We start from the raw sequence: 20,017 nt of genomic DNA, 5'->3' as shown, positions 1-20,017 counted from the left end.
GCCAGGCTGGAAGAGCCTCCCCCTTGGCAGGCCCTTCTTTGGCTCTTCTGGCCCTCTGAGCTCTTTGCCTTCTGCCAGCACATGCCTTTGGAGCCATCGACCTTGGTATAAAAAACTGTGCTTCTGGCCGGGCATAGTGGTTCACACCTGTAATCCCAGCACTTTGGGAGGCCGAGGCAGGCGAATCACCTAAAGTCAGGAGTTCGAGATCAGCCTGGCCAACATGGTGAAACCCTGTCTCTACTAAAAATACAAAAATTAGCTGGGCGTGGTGGCAGGCGCCTGTAATCCCAGCTACTCGGGAGGTTGAGGCAGGAGAATGGCTTGAACCTGGGAGGTGGAGATTGCAGTCAGCTGAGATCGCACCATTGCACTCCAGCCTGGGGCACAAGTGCGAGACTTCATCACAAAAACAAAACAAAACAAAACAAAAAAACAAAACCCAAAACAAAAAAAACCACCAACAACAAAAAAACTGTTTCTATTGCTGTGAGCAAACCAGGCCAGATCCTTGAAGGCTGGGATCTCTGTCTTTCCCTCTAGACACGTGGGCTGGGATTAGGGGGCATTATAGAGCATTGGGATGACATTGTCCAAATGGAGCACACAGTCCATAGTTAACAACAGCCTTTGCCCAACTCCTCTGCCTAGAGCCAGCACACTTCGGCAGAGAGCCCCAGGAGAGGTAGCTGGGTCTCTCTGAGGCTTGCTTCTTAACCTCTTCTGGAGCTGACCACAGGTTTTTCCAGCTGTGGTTTAGGAGGGTCATGGTCCTCCCGAGGGGACTGGGGGTCTAGGGGATCAGCTTAGGGTGAGAGCCAGCCTCACTGTGTTGTGTGCTCTGCCTCACCCTGCTCAGGCTGTCAGGGGAAATGGCCATGCTGGGCATTGGGACCTCAGCTTTTTAGAGGGGGCTTCCTGTGGCTTAGCCCCCTGTCCAGTGGAGACAGTGACCACATTTTCTTCCCCAACAGTCCAGTTCCCCATTGCTGTTCCTAGGACAAAGTTTTGCACCCTCATCCTAGAGGATGCTGGAGTGACGCTGTGGGCCTGCAGAGTGGAGATTTCCAGGCCAAAGCCAGTGGCTTACTCTGCCCAGATGATCTGGCCCTGGCTGTGGAGAGAATGGCAGTGTGAGCTGTGGTAGCCACCTTCTGGGGCCATGGCCGCCATGCAGAGAAGGCCTGAGTGGGGCAAGAGCATCACAGGAGCTGGCCGGGCTTCTTCACTTTGCTGGAAGGCCACCATTGTTGCAAGGTGTTATGGACGGAGAGTCAGAATTTCACACAGGTCATGGCTGCTGAATACCTGCCCACCTCCTTTGTCTCTTGTGGGGGCTGCATAGGGGCTCTCAGCTCTGCGTGTTGCTTGCAGAGCCTCTCTGCTTTGAAGATGCAGACTTAGCCTCCCTGGCCCCGGCAGGCAGTCTTTAATCCCTCCTTTGTGTCGTCACTGGTTGGGGTGAGAGTTCATGAAGGAAGAGAGTACGCGGGCTATGTAATTAAGTTGCATGCTTGGCACAGAGACCTGGTTTTAATGCACGTATCTCATTTGCTGGCTTTTCCAGGCCATTGTCCCCAGCCCAGGCCCATGGACTAATTACAAGGTATGGGGCTCTGTGGTGGTTCTGTGGGCCCTGGCTGGTAGTGCTGAGTTGTGCCTGCTCTCAGGCTCTGTGCTGGCTGTGCTGCAAGGGGACATTGCCCACCTGCTGGAGGTGGCCTCAATGATAGCTCTGCTGTGACTGGATCATCACTGGGGGAGATGTTTGAATCCTCCCAAGCACTGTCAAGTTGGGCTGGCTTCTGAGATGGGCTGCAGCAACCCGTGGAGAAGAAAAAAAGGCAGAATGGGGAACAGAGCTCCCACCAGGGCTCTGTGGTAGGCGTGAGGAAGTGCATTCCGGGAGGTGGACTCTCCCCGTTGGTCGTGGTGTGGTCGTGGTGCAGTTGTGGTGCAAGAGCACTTCTATGGAGCTGTTGCTGTCAGACACATCTGCCGAGCCTCTCTGTTTGGGGCTTTGTGGTCCTGCCCCTGCTCCTGGTCTTTGGACTGTGGAGGGGACTCTGGTGTTCCCCAGAGGCAGATACAGAGGTTGCACGTGGGACTCACCATCAACAGCATGTCACGGATGAAGAGCCCACCATGTCCCATCCCCGGTTGTGGTGCATTACAGTAATGAAGTGTGGATCCCCAGCTCTACAGAGGGGCGTGGGTGTGCCACCCACATTCGTCACATGCAGGGAGCCCCAGTGCCCTGAGCATACTGTACAACAACAGCAGCTCTAGGGGGGCCTGTCTTTGGTTCCCAGTGAGTATGTTTGTCACCACGTGCATTGCACTACACATCACCTGCCGTTTTACTTGCCTTAGATTTAGAATAGATTTGAGGGGGATGGTTTGCGTGACTCATTTCTTCAGAAACAGTATCCACCACATTTTGAATAATTTTTTTTTCTTTTTCTCAGATTTGTCCCCAGGAAACAGGAGGTATTCAGGGTTATTTGGCTCCCGAGTATGCCTGGAGTGGAGGAAGCTAGGAAATGCCACGTGGAAGTGCCAATAATAGCTTTGCCATCAGCGTTTCCTCTCCAGAAAAGCGGTGGGGTAAATAATAGCTAACATTACTGAGAGCCAGACTGTGCCAGGCTCATCTCCCTTGATGTGTGTTATTTTAATCATCAGTCAACGTCTTGAGGTAGGGACTATTAGGAAACCTATTTATAGGTGAGGAAACTGAGGTACGGAGAGGGTGACATGTCCCATATCACACAGCGAGGAGGTGATGGTCCCGGATTGGGAAGGGGGATGTCAGCTGCCAGACCCTCTCCTGTCTCCACCAGGAAGGGCTGACCAGCATCCTCACTTGCGGACCCTGGTTACCCAGAGCCACAGAGGAAGTGTGCAGGGGCAGATTCTGGCCACATTGGCCAGGATAGGTGTTGTGGCTCCGGAGAGGGGAGCCCAAGCAGAGTCCTCTCTACTCTGAATCCACCTGACCACCAGGCCCAGCTTTCCTGCCCCTCCCCTGGCTGCCTGCCTCCAGCAATATCAGGTGCAGCAGGACTCCGAGAAAGCCTTGAGAGTGGAGACTAACTCTGTTTTAAAACCATGAGCCCCCCAGCCTCAATCCAGCAAGGAGCAGTTGGACCCTACAATGTGCAGAAGGTATTCCTGCCTATGAAATGGCCGGTGAGCTGTCCCCATGCCAGATGACAGGCATTGGCGGTGTTGTGGGGAGGCCTTATGATCTGTCAGTCACACAGTGGGCTGCTGTGTGTGTCTCAGAGAAGAGCTGCCACAGACACAGGGCAGGCCCCACCAGAGAGCCGTGTGATTCTGGGTCCCGCATGGGTGAGCACCTCTGCTGAAGCAGGCAGGCTCTGTCTGGGATCTGTGGTCTGCGTGGGAACCCTGGCCTCACTGAACCAGGCAGAAGGTCTTTTTCCAGCCGTCTGCCCCACAGGACCCAGCCCAGGGCTGCTGTGGGGCCTCAGTAAATGCTTATTCCACATACTTACTTTGGAGTTCAATGAAAAACAAATAGTGGACAATCCCTGCTCTTGCACAGTGGCTAAGTTCTCAGTGGACTTTGATGGGCAGACCCTCTTCATCCTCACAGTGGCCCAGCAAGAGCACCCCACCTCACACGTTCTTGCCAGCCTACCCTGTCCCTCTGGCCTCTGTACCTTTGCACATATGGTTCCTTCTGCCTGGCCTGCCTAATACCTACTTGGCCTTCAGCTGCTTACAACAGGCTGTCTCTCCTCCAGGGGCTTTCTCTTATCCCCACAAGCCTGGGGTTGGTGGGGCGATCTCAACGAAGCAATGATCACACTGTGCAAAATAGGCAAAGAGGCAGTTCCACCTCCCTCAGAGACGAGGACTGTCTTGTCCTTACTGTCATGTCCCTAGCATGTCATATGATAATAATGAGTGACAACAACGATAATGATGATGATAAGCACTCAGCCTGTGCCAGGCACTGTGCACAGCATTTTTCCGATGTTTACTTATTTACTTCTCATATCAGCCCTGTGAGGCAGCTACTCTTCTTATTGCCATCTGGCATGTAGGACACAGGCACAAAGTGTCTAGCTCGGGCAGTTTGTCGGGGCTGCTCTTAACGCTAGGCCAGGCCGCATCTCCGGGGTGCTCTGGAGCGTGTGATCTGTATCTAGTCATTTTGTCTTTTTGTCTCCCTCTTCACATGAGGGCCAAGGGTAAAGGGTGAGGGGCTTGGCTAAGGGCATGTGACTGGTAGGAACAGTAGGGGTCTGCAGACCACATTAGACCACAAGCTCTTTGAAGGCAGGGACTTGGACCAGTTTGTTCTTCTGTGTGTCACTGGCTTTTGGCTTGGAGCCTGGGGCATAGAAGGTGCTCATTCCCCGTGAATGACATCCAGGAGTTTTTGATTTCCTGGCAGTGACATCCCTGAATCTCACACCAGGAACCCCTGCAAAGAGGTGTTTGGGTTGATGGCTGTCAGAGGTGGCCTTGGCCGGCAGGGACAGCAGTCTGGGGGTGTGAGGCAGACGGAGGACCACCATGGGATACACCTATGATCCTGTCTCTAGCCTCCTGGAGGTGACTCTGCCCCTCAGATGGGGCCCTGAGTTCACCTTGGTCTGAGAGCAGTGCCATCTGGGAACACCTGCAGGGATCTGGGGCTGGAGACTTCCATGCAGCCCCCTACAGGAAAGGAGGTGCCTGTCTCAGAAGGTGAGGCTTTGTTTTCCCTGCAGCCTGGAGTGAGCTCCTTGTCGGCTGGGAGGCCCCTCCCGTTGTGAGCAAACATGGGCTCTGTAGGAGGTAGCACGGTGGTATGGCCTTTTGTTGGGCACACCTGGCTCAAACATCTTGCGGGCTGGGAGTGACTCTGTCAGTCCCTCCTCTCTGCATAGCAGCACGGAGTCGTTCCGAACATTCTCGTTTGGGCTCTGACAGCTGTGTCAGCTGCTGGCCTCACTCACAGGCAAAAGGCACGTCGAAAGTAAGGTTTAAACCTGTTACTTGCTGCCGCCTTCCTGCCTGGCTGGGTCCTGCTGCCCTGGCCCCAGCTGCACGTCTGTCCTCTGCCTGCCTTAGTGCCAACATCCAAGGCCCAGCTCACCATGTGTTTCCCCATAGCCCCTAGACACAAAATAACACCCCGTACTACACGCACTTTCCTCCAGAACCCTTTATAAATAGTCGTTAAAGAATTAGAATCACCAGGTTAAGTCAGTAATACCAGATGCCCCGGGTGGCAGGGAGGAGCACACTGACCACAGCGAGCTTGGACCGCCTCATCATTTGTGCCAAGGTCAGCAGCAAGCCAGAAAAAGGGCAGATCAAAGGTTGCTGTCATTGGCCCTTGAGCCTAGAATTGAGAAATCCATAACTGAGCTGTTCAATGAAATTATTTTCAATAACTCTCTTTTGTGCTAATAAGTCACGTCGTCTTCTGAAAACTCAAGCCTTGTTCGCCTTAGGCTTGTTATTAAAATAATAATTGGAGGTGTCGTCTCCCCTTTGTAAACTAGCAGCACAATGGCTGTTAAATAGAAAAGAGAACTGTAATTTATTTTAAGATTCAGGGATTTTGTGTTTGCAAATAGGCAGCAATTATGAAATGAATACTGTAATTATAACCGCTCTGGAAAGACGAATGAGGTGGTAACTAGCTGAGATGTGTTTTCTGGTTAGAAAATATATTATCTCAGTTCTGAGCAAACTCTGCTGGGCTTCCTGTCCCTGGGTCTTTGGGCGCTGAATCAGAGAGTGATTAAAAGTCTGGGAAAGCTCCCTCTCCCCCTGATTTGCTGAGGGAGCAATGCTGGCCTTTCTCAGATGAGCGGGGTGTTCTCTCAGAAGTCAGGCCGGGTGAGGGGCTCAGCAGGAAGACTTACAGCCAAAGCCAGAGAGGGGAAGTTATCCACTCTGCTCTCTTCTTTTGTCACTGGTGACAGGGCTGTGTGGCCTGTCCCCAGCCGTGTCGAGCTGGCTGAGCTGTGTCCTCCAGCTGTGCAGAGCTTCCCCTCATTTGGTGTCTCCCTTGGGCTCTGCCAGATCAGACAGATCCTTGCTGGAGATTCACGCCCTGGAAAGCATGACCCTTCCTCCTTATTTCCCTTTTGGGGAATAATCTGGAACCCACGATTAGATCCCTCAAAATCAATTATCTTTATCTGGTGATGTGTTTTTCCAAGAAACACTTCTAATGTTTGACTTTCTTCAGGGCATCCTTAGAAACATCTCAAGACTTGCTGGATGTTTGAAGGTCTCTCTGGATTCCTGGCAGGTGGTCTGATGCTTGAAGGTTTCCCACAGCTGGATGGGAGGGAATTCAGGTATGCTGAACATTGACATGTGACTTGTCTGGAGGAACTCAGAGACAGAAAATAGGACCTAGTGTTAGAATTCACAGGTCTCTTTACTCAGCGTGGACCCAACCTCAGGATCTTGTGGCTCTTTTAATAGATATCTCAATTGGAGCCAAGGTTTAAATATTTGAGAAAAATGAGACTCAACACAAGTGTGAAGTGAAAAGGACATTGCTACCTTGATTAAGAAACAAATCAGCAAAAGTAAAATTCCTTAGTAGACAGTCAGCTCCTTGAGGTGAGGATGCGTCTGCTCTGTTCATTGCTGCTTCCCCAGTTTCTGGAACAGTATCTGGCTCAGAGAGTCGGTGAATAAACAGGAAAAAACCTCAATAATAACTGGGTTTACTTGAAATCTTTCCTGTTGGAATGATAAACGCATCCTGGATTTGTGGTTAGGGCCCAAGCTCTCCTGGAAAACCCTTCTTCTTTGGAGAAAGCAAAAGGACCTGTGCTCCTCAGGTAGACCTCCCAGTTCTGTTGCCTGGGAGGTTGTGGAAGCAATCCTGCTGATTTTTCAGGGTGCTGATTTAGTGAGGATCCTGTTGTGGGTTGTTCTTCCATACTTTCCAGTCTCTTTGAGTAGTATTGGCATCAGTGGCCTAATATGAACATTAGCTGGGGTTTCTGCCTTAGTCATGTATGTCTAAATGTGTCTGTATTTGTTTATGTGCACAAATAGCAAAGATCAATATATTCTGATAAATTAAAGCATACTTTTTTTTTTTTTTTTTTTTGAGACGGAGTCTCGCTTTGTCGCCCAGGCTGGAGTGCAGTGGCGCGATCTCGGCTCACTGCAAGCTCCGCCTTCCGGGTTCACGCCATTCTCCTGCCTCAGCCTCTCCGAGTAGCTGGGACTACAGGCGCCCGCCACTACGCCCGGCTAATTTTTTTGTATTTTTTTTTTTTTTTTTTGAGACGGAGTCTCGCTCTGTCGCCCAGGCTGGAGTGCAATGGCGCAATCTCGGCTCACTGCAAGCTCCGCCTCCCGGGTTCACGCCATTCTCCTGCCTCAGCCTCTCCGAGTAGCTGGGACTACAGGCGCCCGCCACCACGCCTGGCTAATTTTTTGTATTTTTAGTAGAGACGGGGTTTCACCGTGGTCTCGATCTCCTGACCTCGTGATCCGCCCACCTCGGCCTCCCAAAGTGCTGGGATTACAAGCGTGAGCCACTGCGCCCGGCCTTTTTTTGTATTTTTAGTAGAGACGGGGTTTCACTGTGGTCTCGATCTCCTGACCTCATGATCCGCCCGCCTCGGCCTCCCAAAGTGCTGGGATTACAAGAGTGAGCCACTGCGCCCGGCCTTTTTTTTTTTTTTTTTTTTTTTTTTGAGAGATGGAGTCTTGCTCTATTGCCCAGGCTGGAGTGCAGTGACGCGATTTCGGCTCACTGAAGCATACATTTTAAGAGTACCATAACAGGGTATGTTGTACTGTTTGCTCATCTGAGATCATGTCACATATGTAACTGAGTGCATGTTGGTCATTTTCAGGGATGCAAATGGGATTTGTGTGTTTTCCACTGATGTGTTAAGCCAGAGCACTGGGTGCAAGGCAGCCGGGTCTGTTGAATACAGAACAGGACTGTGTGTGTGTGCATTTGAACGCTCCTTGGTCCATGGGACTTGTGCTCTGAGGCTGCAAATCAGTATGTCTGTATTTCCTCTTTAAATTGGACTTCTAGAGAAGAATTCCTATCTGGGGTTAAACAACTGACTTGGCATTGATTGGGACAGGCCTGGTCTTCTGTGGGTGTGGCTGACCCTAGGCGTGGACATGGGAGTCTCTGAGAGGCTTTGGATGAGCCTCCTCCACCCTCACACTGACCAGCTGCTGACCCTGGGTTCTTAGGGTCTCACTGCCCCATGAGTTCTGGTAGCAGAGATCAAGGTTCCCAAGCTTTTTCCTTCTTTGCAATTCTCACTGGGCTGGCGTGAGTGCTCCTAGTGAGGGGCCTATTGACCCATGGCTCTCTCCTCTCCAGGGCAGATGTGCTGCCGGAGCAGAGGAGTTGTTTCTGAACACCCAAGCTGTGGCTGGGCTGAATGGCGAAAATAAACACACACACATCCTCTCAGTCACCCGGCTCTTTTCTTCTCCATGGGAGTGCTCAGGGTTTCAGCATCACTAATATGCCTATTGTGGGCCCGATAAATGGGAAAGAGGCATTAACAGGCTGCAAGGCCTCATGGTGACAGAAGCTGCCTGCAGAATGCACTGCGGGTTCGGACTGGGGTGAGTCACCGCCAGCCTGGGAAATGCACTGGTGATGATGGATGGCCGGGGTGCTCGGATGTGCCCCTGACAGTATTTGCACAAACAGGGAACTCAAAGGAATGGGTTTTTTGAAGAGCTTATATAAGTCAGTTGGCAATGCACAGATACCCAGCTGTGTGGCATGACAGGACAGGGCTTTGCGTTCCTGTTCAGAAACAGGTGACTTTCAGAACCAGTTTGCCTGTGTCAGGACTTGAAATGGTTTGCTCTGCACTTCTGTTGTCATAACCCCCCTTTTCTCTTTGCCTTTCTCTTTATAAAAACTTTCTTTGCAAAGGGATTCTCATAACTGGGACAGTAGGGCTACTGTTGCTTCCAGCAGCTGCCCAAGGGGTTTGCTTTTCTTTGGGACTCTGACTTCCTTGAAAGATGCGTCAGGGAGGGAGTGGCAGGTGTGTGTGGCTGGGCGCTCTGAGAGGTAGTGGGGGGAAGGGGCAGGAGTTGGGGGGCATTGCTGGAAACGAACTTTACCACATTCCTGGGGTCACCTCCGGTGTCTGTCCTGGCTCTGGGGTATAGAATGGACACAGAATAACCTCACATCCACATAGCAATTTGCTAGTCCCTGGCACGTAGTAGGCATCTCATTTGCTCCTTCCATCAGCCCTGCTGCAAGGTAGGCAGGGCAGGGGTTGTTGTCATTTGTAAAGATAACAGAGTCAGACAGGGGTTAGCCCTTGCAAGGTCCCCCAGCAGGCGAGAGGGGGGCAGACCTGAAACACTGATACAATGCATTTCAGTCCCATTCCTTGCTGCCATGGTCCCAGCCTGCTCTAGCCCTCTGTCCTACTGGCTTCCTGGAGGTGCAAGGGCCTGGTACATAGGGCCTTCTGAAATGTGGAGCCTGTAGTTTGAGACCACATCGAAGTGTGGACCACACCCCATTGTTGAAGCTAGGGCACCAGTCCCTTACTCCCCTGGTGCTGTGGGACAAGCTGGTACTGATCCAAACCTGCTTGCATTGCACAATTGATTCTTTCGATCGCTATTGAGATTAAGAAAACCATTAGCTACAGAGGCAGCCTCTTGTCCAAGATTTTGTTCTAGATTTATCATTTATTTACAAGAAAAAATTTTTTACTTATTATAAAGTAGTACATGGTTATTGTGGAAAGAAAATGTGAAGAAAAAATATTCTAATGATCTCACACCTTTGTATGTAAAACAAAGTGGGATCATGCTAATCATTATTATTTTTTTAGGTGGAGTCTCACTCTGTCACCCAGGCAATGGCGCGATCTTGGCTCACTGCAGTCTCTGCCTCCCAGGTTCAAGCAATTCTTCTGCCTCAGCTTCCCAAGTAGCTGGGATTACAGGCACATGCCATCGTTCCCAGCTAATTTTTGTGTTTTTAGTAGAGACGGGGTTTCACCATGTTGGCCAGGCTGCTCTTGAACTCCTGACCTCAGGTGATCTGCCTTTGAACTCCTGACCTCAGATGATTCGTCAGCCTCAGCCTCCCAAAGTGCTGGGATTACTACAGGCGTGAGGCACCTCGCCCGGCAAATTATGTAACATTTTTATAACTCCAATTTTTCCTCTTATTTTATTGTGAATGCCTGTGACTGTCACTGAATAGTCCTAAACAACATCATCTCTAGGGCTGCAGACCATCTTCTCATTGGTTGGAACCTAGGCTGCTTGTAACTTCTGTTTTCCTCAACACTGGCAGTGTACAACCTCATGGCCAAATCTGCTCACATTTATTCTTTAACAAATATTTGTTAGGTGCGAGGCGTGTTTTCCATGGGCTAAATTCCTGCAGGTGGATTTGGTGGGCTAAATCATGTGTTTTTAAAGTTACTAAATTCATGGTAAAAAGTTTCAACAGTACAGAAGGGAATATAGTGAGAACTTGAAGACTTCTCCCTCCTCTACTCTCTAAAATAACCACTGCTAATTTCTTAGGTATCCTTCCAGAAGTTGTGCGTGTGTGCACGCATGTGTGTATGTGTGTACCTTTTAAGGACAAATTGATTCATAACTTTCATGACAGTAGGAACAATGATTTTTCTATTTAATAAGGTATCCTGGGCAACTTCCCACATTAGCGTGGCAGCTTCATGATATAGCTGTACCAGTCTCTTATCAATGGACTCTTTGAAAAAAATTACAAAGCATTTTTTTTTTTTTTTTTGAGATGGAATCTCACTCGGTGTAGTGGTACGATCTCAGCTCATGGTAACCTCCGCCTTCTGGGTTTAAAGGATTCTCTTGCCTCAGCCTCCCGAGTAGCTGGGACTACAGGTGCACGCAACCATCCCTGGCTAATTTGTGTATTTTTAGTAGAGATGGGGTTTCTCCATGTTGGTCAGGCTGGTCTCGAACTCCTGACCTCAGGTGATCTGCTCACCTCGGCCTCCCAAAGTGCTGGGATTACAGGCGTGAGCCACCGCGCCCGGCCACAAAGCATTTTTTTTTAAAAATGCTTCAGTGAACGTCCTTATGTCTTGGTATAGTTGCACAGCAGAACTGGAGAAATGCTAGGAGCAGAATTGTTGAGTTGGAGAGTTATGTCCATTTACAGTTTTTATAGCCATTGCTAAATCAGTGTGCATGTTTTATACTCTCATGTGTGTCAGCAAATTATTTTACAGGAAGGCTATATCTACCCCCTTACCAGCAGAGTCTAAGAATGTCTCTTTCCCCACATCTTTCACTACCACCATGGATTATAAATTTTAAAATGTCTATTTATTAGGTAAAAAAGAAGGAATTTGGTTTTTGGATATTAATTTGCATTTCTTCTGTTATTAGCATTAGGTCCTCCCTGCAGCTGAGATAGTGCTTCCTAGCAAACAGCTTGCAGCAAGCTTGGTCCCAAGCCTTCTGACTAGCCTCGTCTCCCCTGGGAGATTGCCTTGTGTAACCCAAGGAATTGTCCCCACTTCTGATACGTGCCTGTGGTTTGCCTTTGCTTCTGGAACATGATTCCGGTAAGAGCCTGCTGACTTTCTGGTAAGGGACCTCCTGGCGTTGTCTTTTTATTCAGTGTTATCATCCTTTCAACTTGGTGGCTGCTCCACTCACCCTCACACCCTCCTGACTTCTCAGTCCTCTGGTGCCTGAGGTCATAAGATGTAGTTAGCTCTGGCTGTGTATGAAGGAGGGTGGAGATGGAGCTGCCCTGCCAGAAAGCAAGTCTTCGACCTCTTTCTGAAAACTAGATGAGGACTTGCTGAGTCCTTACCATGCACCAGGCACTATGCTAGCTACTTCACATATATCTCTCCAGGAATCCTCCCAGCAGGCCTGGAATGAGGGCCACATTACCCCAGCTTGCACAGGTTCAGAGTGGTTGAGGAACTTTTCCAGAGTCACAGAGCCAGCTGGTGGCAGAGCTCAGAGCTAGTTGATTTCAAGGCCTGTTCTCCTTCCACCGTTTATGCTGCTGAAGACAGGCAGACCCTCGGCTCACACCTGTTAGGAGTCTGGAAACCCACCACCAGAGAAGATCTGTTAGTCAAGATTGAAAGGGTGCTTCACACCTGGTGCAGGCTGCAGGGACACCTTCAGGGCACCAGAGAACATCCCCACTAACAGCAATGGTGACTATTATCCCAGCCTCACTAGGTCCAGGCTAGCTAGGTCCCTCTGCAGTTCCCAGCCAAGGATCCCAAAATGAGCCTCTGGGGCGCAATCACATCATACCAGGGAGAGTCCTATTTCCCATGGGGCAGATCCTGTAGGGCCAGACGTGCCCACCAGCAAGCGTGGCCAAGACTTCTAGCTCAGGAAGCAGGCAGAGGACCTACTCACAGGCTTTCAGCTTTCTGGAATGGTCCCTCCCTAGCCTGGGGTTGATGGGGCCACACCTCCTAATATGTCCTCTGGGTGACATTTTATTTTTTAAAATGAAAACATGTTGGAATTAGTTATTTTAGTATGTATTTTCTTAAATTTCTAAAACTTTATTTTTTTCTGCTGATACTCACTGTAAAAAGTCCAAATAATATAATGCCTAATATAGTTAAGTGCTCAATAAATATTTGGAGAACAATGTATTAGTCTGTTCTCACACTGCTATAAAGAAATACCTGAGACTGGGTGACTTATAAAGAAAAGAGGCTACATTGGCTCATGGTTATGCAGGCTGACAGGAAGCCTAGTGCTGGCCATTTGCTCGGCTTCTGAGGAGGGCTCAGGAAACTTACAATCATGGCGGAAGGGGAAGGGGAAGCAGGCTCATCTTCCACGGTCAGAGCAGGAGGAAGAGAGAGATGGGGGAGATGCCATACGCTTTTACACAACTCATCTACCTCTATTTTCTACTTCCCAGAGAAAAGCAATTTCAATCCTTCTAGCTGATTTTTAAGAATATTTACTTTTATAACTCTATAAAACATGTTTGTATTGTTTCTTTTAAATTGTTCAGTTTTGAGGCTGGGCACAGTGTCTCATGCCTGTAATCCCAGCACATTGGAAGGCCGAGGTGGGCGGATCACCTAAGGTTAGGAGTTCGAGACCAGCCTAACCAACATGGTGAAATCCCGTCTCTACTAAAAATACAAAAAAAATTGTTCAGTTTTGAGCATTATCTATTTACTTCTCACTGTGGGAGATTAGCCTCCAGCTTTCTTTTATACTTCTCACCCACATGCTGTATCCCATGCCCTCATGATACTCCCCTGTGCTCCCCGAAGAGTTCTATGTTTTGATAAATCAGTTATTTGGGCTATGTCATATTAGACTATGAGCATTTTCTTTTGGCTACATGATGTTTTGTTCCCCCACAATTAATAATTATTGTTATGTGCTTAGTTTTCTGTGTATTTGTCATTATTTTGTTTGCACACTGTTCTCCGGTTGTATAAATCTCCTCTCAATGTATTTAGATGCAATAGGTATTTACTAGGTTAATGTTTCTGAGAAAAATCTCTCCTGGAACATTCAGACTTGCTCTGGTCTGGGCTGGTTGCCCTCTATGCTGGGTGTACATATGTATTCCTGAGATTTTCCTTCACCATTATCCTGGGAATTAGTTTTATTTATCTTCCAAGTAGGATTTCCTGCCTCTTGAATCCCATGCCTTCCTGCTTGGTTTACTCCCTCATTTGTCAGAGCATACTCCCTGTGGATTCCCAAGAAAGAGTGCATTGCGGGTAATGTTTTTAAAGGCACTTACATGTTATAAACTCTTTACTCTCCTATCACACTTAATTCGATAGTTTGGCTGGGTATAGAATTCCAATTTAGAAGTAATTTTCCTTGGGGAGTGGAGCCAAGATGGCCGAATAGGAACAGCTCTGGTCTCCAGCTCCCAGCCCCAGCGACACAGAAGACGGGTGATTTCTGCATTTCTGCTTGAGGTACCGCTTTCATCTCACTAGGGAGTGCCTAACAGTGGGTTCAGGACAGTCGGTGAAGCGCACTGTGCGCGAGCCGAAGCAGGGCGAGGCATTGCCTCACTCGGGAAGCGCAAGGGGTCAGGGAGTTCCCTTTCCTAGTCAAAGAAAGGGAAAACAGACGGCACCTGGAATATCGGGTCAGTCCCGTCCTAATACTGCGCTTTTCCAACGGGCCTGGAAAACGGCACACTAGGAGATTGTGTCCCGCACCTGGCTCGGAGGGTCCTATGCCCACAGAGTCTTGCTGATTGCTAGCACAGCAGTCTGAGATCACGCTGCAAGGCGGCAACGAGGCTGGGGGAGGGGCGCCCGCCATTGCCCAGGCTTGCTTAGGTAAACAAAGCAGCCAGGAAGCTCGAACTGGGTGGAGCCCACCACAGCTCAAGGAGGCCCGCCTGCCTCTGTAGGCTCCACCTCTGGGGGGCAGGGCACAGACAACCAAAAACTCAGCGAGAACCTCCACAGCCTTAAATGTCCCTGTCTGACTGACAGCTTTGAAGAGAGTAGTGGTTCTCCCAGCACGCAGCTGGTGATCTGAGAACGGACAGACTGCCTCCTAAAGTGGGTCCCTCACCCCTGAGCAGCCTAACTGGGAGGCACCCCCCCAGTGGGACAGACTGACACCTCATTCAACCGGGTACTCCTCTGAGACAAAACTTTCAGAGGAACTATCAGACAGCTGAATTTGTGGTCTCACGAAAATCCGCTGTTCTGCAGCCACCGGTGCTGACACCCAGCCAAACAGGGTCTGGAGTGGACCTCTAGTAAACTCCAACAGACCTGCAGCTGAGGGTCTTGTCTGGTAGAAGGAAAATTAACAAACAGAAAGGACATCCACACCAAAAACCCATCTGTACATCACCATCATCGAAGACAAAAAGTAGACAAAACCACAAAGATGGGGAAAAAACAGACCAAAAAAACTGGAAACTCTAAAAAACAGAGCACCTCTCCTCCTCCAAAGGAACGCAGTTCCTCACCAGCAACGGAACAAAGCTGGATGGAGGATGACTTTGATGAGTTGAGAGAAGAAGGCTTCAGACGATCAAACTACTCTGAGCTACGAGAGGAAATTCAAAACAATAGCAAAGAAGTTAAAAACTTTGAAAAAAAATTAGAAGAATGGATAACTAGAATAACCAATGGAGAGAAGGGCTTAAAGGAGATGATGGAGCTGAAAGCCAAGTTTCGAGAACTACGCGAAGAATGCAGAAGCCTCAGTAGCAGATGCGATCAACTGGAAGAAAGGGTATCGCTGATAGAAGATGAAATGAATGAAATGAAGAGAGAAGGGAAGTTTAGAGAAAAAAGAATAAAAAGAAATGAACAAAGCCTCCAAGAAATTTGGGACTATGTGAAAAGACCAAACCTACGTCTGATTGGTGTACCTGAAAATGATGGGGAGAATGGAACCAAGTTGGAAAACACTCTGCAAGATATTATCCAGGAGAACTTCCCCAATCTAGCAAGGCAGGCCAGCATTCAGATTCAGGAAATACAGAGAACGCCACAAAGATACTCCTCGAGAAGGGCAACTCCAAGACACATAATTGTCAGATTCACCAAAGTGGAAATGAAGGAAAAAATGTTAAGGGCAGCCAGAGAGAAAGGTCGGGTTACCCACAAAGGGAAGCCCATCAGACTAACAGCTGATCTCTCAGCAGAAACTCTACAAGCCAGAAGAGAGTGGGGGCCGATATTCAACATTCTTAAAGAAAAGAATTTTCAACCCAGAATTTCCTATCCCGCCAAACTAAGCTTCATAAGTGAAGGAGAAATAAAATACTTTACAGACAAGCAAACGCTGAGTGATTTTGTCACCACCAGGCCTGCCCTAAAAGAGCTCCTGAAGGAAGCACTAAACATGGAAAGGAACAACCGGTACCAGCCCCTGCAAAAACATGCCAAATTGTAAAGACCATCGAGGCTAGGAAGAAACTATAGCAACTAACGAGCAAAATAACCAACTAACATCATAATGACAGGATCAGATTCACACATAACAATATTCACGTTAAATGTAAATGGGCTAAATGCTCCAATCAAAAGACACAGACTGGCAAACTGGATAAGGAGTCAGGACCCATCAGTGTGCTGTATTCAGGAAACCCATCTCACGTGCAGAGACACACATAGACTCAAAATAAAGGGATGGAGGAAGATCTATCAAGCAACTGGAAAACAAAAAAAGGCAGGGGTTGCAATCCTAGTCTCTGATAAAATAGACTTTAAACCAACAAAGATCAAAAGAGACAAAGAAGGCCATTACATAATGGTAAAGGGATCAATTCAACAAGAAGAGCTAACTATCCTAAATATATATGCACCCAACACAGGAGCACCCAGATTCATAAAGCAAGTCCTCAGTGACCTACAAAGGGACTTAAACTCCCACACAATAATAATGGGAGATTTTAACACCCCACTGTCAGCATTAGACAGATCAACGAGACAGAAAGTTAACAAGGATATCCAGGAATTGAACTCAGCTCTACATAAAGTGGACCTAATAGACATCTACAGAACTCTCCACCCCAAATCAACAGAATATACATTTTTTTCAGCACCACACCACACCTATTCCAAAATTGACCACATAGTTGGAAGTAAAGCTCTTCTCAGCAAATGTAAAAGAACAGAGATTATAACAAACTGTCTCTCAGACCACAGTGCAATCAAACTAGAACTCAGGATTAAGAAACTCAGTCAAAACCGCTCAACTACATGGAAACTGAACAACCTGCTCCTGAATGACTATTGGGTACATAATGAAATGAAGGCAGAAATAAAGATGTTCTTTGAAACCAACGAGAACAAAGACACAACATACCAGAATCTCTGGGACACGTTCAAAGCAGTGTGTAGAGGGAAATTTATAGCACTCAATGCCCATAAGAGAAAGCAGGAAAGATCCAAAATTGACACCCTAACATCACAATTAAAAGAACTAGAAAAGCAAGAGCAAACACATTCAAAAGCTAGCAGAAGGCTAGAAATAACTAAAATCAGAGCAGAACTGAAGGAAATAGAGACACAAAAAACCCTTCAAAAAATTAATGAATCTAGGAGCTGGTTTTTTGAAAAGATCAACAAAATTGATGGACCGCTAGCAAGACTAATAAAGAAGAAAAGAGAGAAGAATCAAATAGATGCAATAAAAAACGAAAAAGGGGATATCACCACCGATCCCACAGAAATACAATCTACCATCAGAGAATACTACAAACACCTCTATGCAAATAAACTAGAAAATCTGGAAGAAATGGATAAATTCCTCGACAAATACACCCTCCCAAGACTAAACCAGGAAGAAGTTGAATCTCTGAATAGACCAATAACAGGTTCTGAAATTGTGGCAATAATCAATAGCTTACCAACCAAAAAGAGTCCAGGACCTGATGGATTCACAGCTGAATTCTACCAGAGGTACAAGGAGGAACTGGTACCATTCCTTCTGAAACTATTCCAATCGATAGAAAAAGAGGGAATCCTCCCTAACACATTTTACGAAGCCAGCATCGTCCTGATACCAAAACCTGGCAGAGACATAACCAAAAAAGAGAATTTCAGACCAATATCCTTGATGAACATTGATGCAAAAATCCTCAATAAAATACTGGCAAACCGAATCCAGCAGCACATCAAAAAGCTTATCCACCATGATCAAGTGGGCTTCATCCCTGGGATGCAAGGCTGGTTCAACATACGCAAATCAATAAATGTAATCCAGCATATAAACAGAACCAAAGACAAAAACCACATGATTATCTCAATAGATGCAGAAAAGGCCTTTGACAAAATTCAACAACCCTTCATGCTAAAAACTCTCAATAAATTAGGTATTGATGGGACGTATCTCAAAATAATAAGAGCTATCTACAACAAACCCACAGCCAATATCATACTGAATGGGCAAAAACTGGAAGCATTCCCTCTGAAAACTGGCACAAGACAGGGATGCCCTCTCTCACCGCTCCTATTCAACATAGTGCTGGAAGTTCTGGCCAGAGCAATCAGGCAGGAGAAGGAAATAAAGGGTATTCAATTAGGAAAAGAGGAAGTCAAATTGTCCCTGTTTGCAGATGACATGATTGTATATCTAGAAAACCCCATTGTCTCAGCCCAAAATCTCCTTAAGCTGATTAGCAACTTCAGCAAAGTCTCAGGATACAAAATTAATGTACAAAAATCACAAGCATTCTTGTACACCAATAACAGACAAACAGAGAGCCAAATCATGAGTGAACTCCCATTCACAATTGCTTCAAAGAGAATAAAATACCTAGGAATCCAACTTACCAGGGATGTGAAGGACCTCTTCAAGGAGAACTACAAACCACTGCTCAATGAAATAAAAGAGGATACAAACAAATGGAAGAACATTCCATGCTCATGGGTTGGAAGAATCAATATCGTGAAAATGGCCATACTGCCCAAGGTAATTTATAGATTCAATGCCATCCCCATCAAGCTACCAATGACTTTCTTCACAGAATTGGAAAAAACTACTTTAAAGTTCATATGGAACCAAAAAAGAGCCCGCATCGCCAAGTCAATCCTAAGCCAAAAGAACAAAGCTGGAGGCATCACGCTACCTGACTTTAAACTATACTACAAGGCTACAGTAACCAAAACAGCATGGTACTGGTACCACAACAGAGACATAGATCAATGGAACAGAACAGAGCCCTCAGAAATGATGCCGCATAGCTACAACTATCTGATCTTTGACAAACCTGACAAAAACAAGAAATGGGGAAAGGATTCCCTATTTAATAAATGGTGCTGGGAAAACTGGCTAGCCATATGTAGAAAGCTGCAACTGGATCCCTTCCTTACACCTTATACAAAAATTAATTCAAGATGGATTAAAGACTTATATGTTAGACCTAAAACCATTAAAATCCTACAAGAAAACCTAGGCAATACCATTCAGGACATAGGCGTGGGCAAGGACTTCATGTCTAAAACACCAAAAGCAATGGCAACAAAAGCCAAAATCGACAAATGGGATCTCATTAAACTAAAGAGCTTCTGCACAGCAAAAGAAACTATCATCAGAGTGAACAGGCAACCTACACAATGGGAGAAAATTTTTGCAACCTACTCATCTGACAAAGGGCTAATATCCAGAATCTACAATGAACTCAAACAAATTTACAAGAAAAAAACAAACAACCCCATCAAAAAGTGGGCAGAGGACATGAACAGACACTTCTCAAAAGAAGACATTTATGCAGCCAAAAAACACATGAAGAAATGCTCCTCATCACTGGCCATCAGAGAAATGCAAATCAAAACCACAGTGAGATACCATCTCACACCAGTTAGAATGGCCATCATTAAAAAAGCAGGAAACAACAGGTGCTGGAGAGGATGTGGAGAAATAGGAACACTTTTACACTGTTGGTGGGACTGTAAACTAGTTCAACCATTGTGGAAGTCAGTGTGGCGATTCCTCAGGGATCTCGAACTAGAAATACCATTTGACCCAGCCATCCCATTACTGGGTATATACCCAAAGGACTATAAATCATGCTGCTATAAAGACACATGCACACGTATGTTTATTGCGGCACTATTCACAATAGCAAAGAGTTGGAACCAACCCAAATGTCCAACAACGATAGACTGGATTAAGAAAACGTGGCACATATACACCATGGAATACTATGCAGCCATAAAAAATGATGAGTTCGTGTCCTTTGTAGGGACATGGATGAAACTGGAAAACATCATTCTCAGTAAACTATCGCAAGGACAAAAAACCAAACACCGCATGTTCTCACTCATAGGTGGGAATTGAACAGTGAGAACTCATGGACACAGGAAGGGGAACATCACGCTCCGGGGACTGTTGTGGGGTGGGGGGAGGGGGGAGGGACAGCATTAGGAGATACACCTAATGCTAAATGACGAATTAATGGGTGCAGGAAATCAACATGGCACATGGATACATATGTAACAAACCTGCACATTGTGCACATGTACCCTAAAACCCTAAAGTATAATAAAAAAAAAAA

At 47.1% G+C, this 20,017-nt stretch overlaps 1 long non-coding RNA gene across 1 annotated transcript in view; it reads left to right on the top strand.

Annotated features, from left to right (window-relative positions):
- The window catches only part of LOC134731702 (uncharacterized), an 87,563-nt gene that overhangs the window by 14,519 nt on the left and 53,027 nt on the right, over window positions 1–20,017 (top strand). The window contains exon 2 of the long non-coding RNA XR_010114176.1: window positions 6,224–6,335. This is a non-coding gene — a long non-coding RNA (uncharacterized lncRNA). The remainder of the gene's footprint in view (window positions 1–6,223; window positions 6,336–20,017) is intronic.

This window comes from Symphalangus syndactylus, chromosome 11 (assembly GCF_028878055.3).
Source record: "Symphalangus syndactylus isolate Jambi chromosome 11, NHGRI_mSymSyn1-v2.1_pri, whole genome shotgun sequence".
NCBI classification, from domain to species: domain Eukaryota; kingdom Metazoa; phylum Chordata; class Mammalia; order Primates; family Hylobatidae; genus Symphalangus; species Symphalangus syndactylus.
The sequence above is the reverse complement of the archived record's forward strand: the minus strand, read 5'-3'. Positions and strand labels throughout refer to the sequence as shown.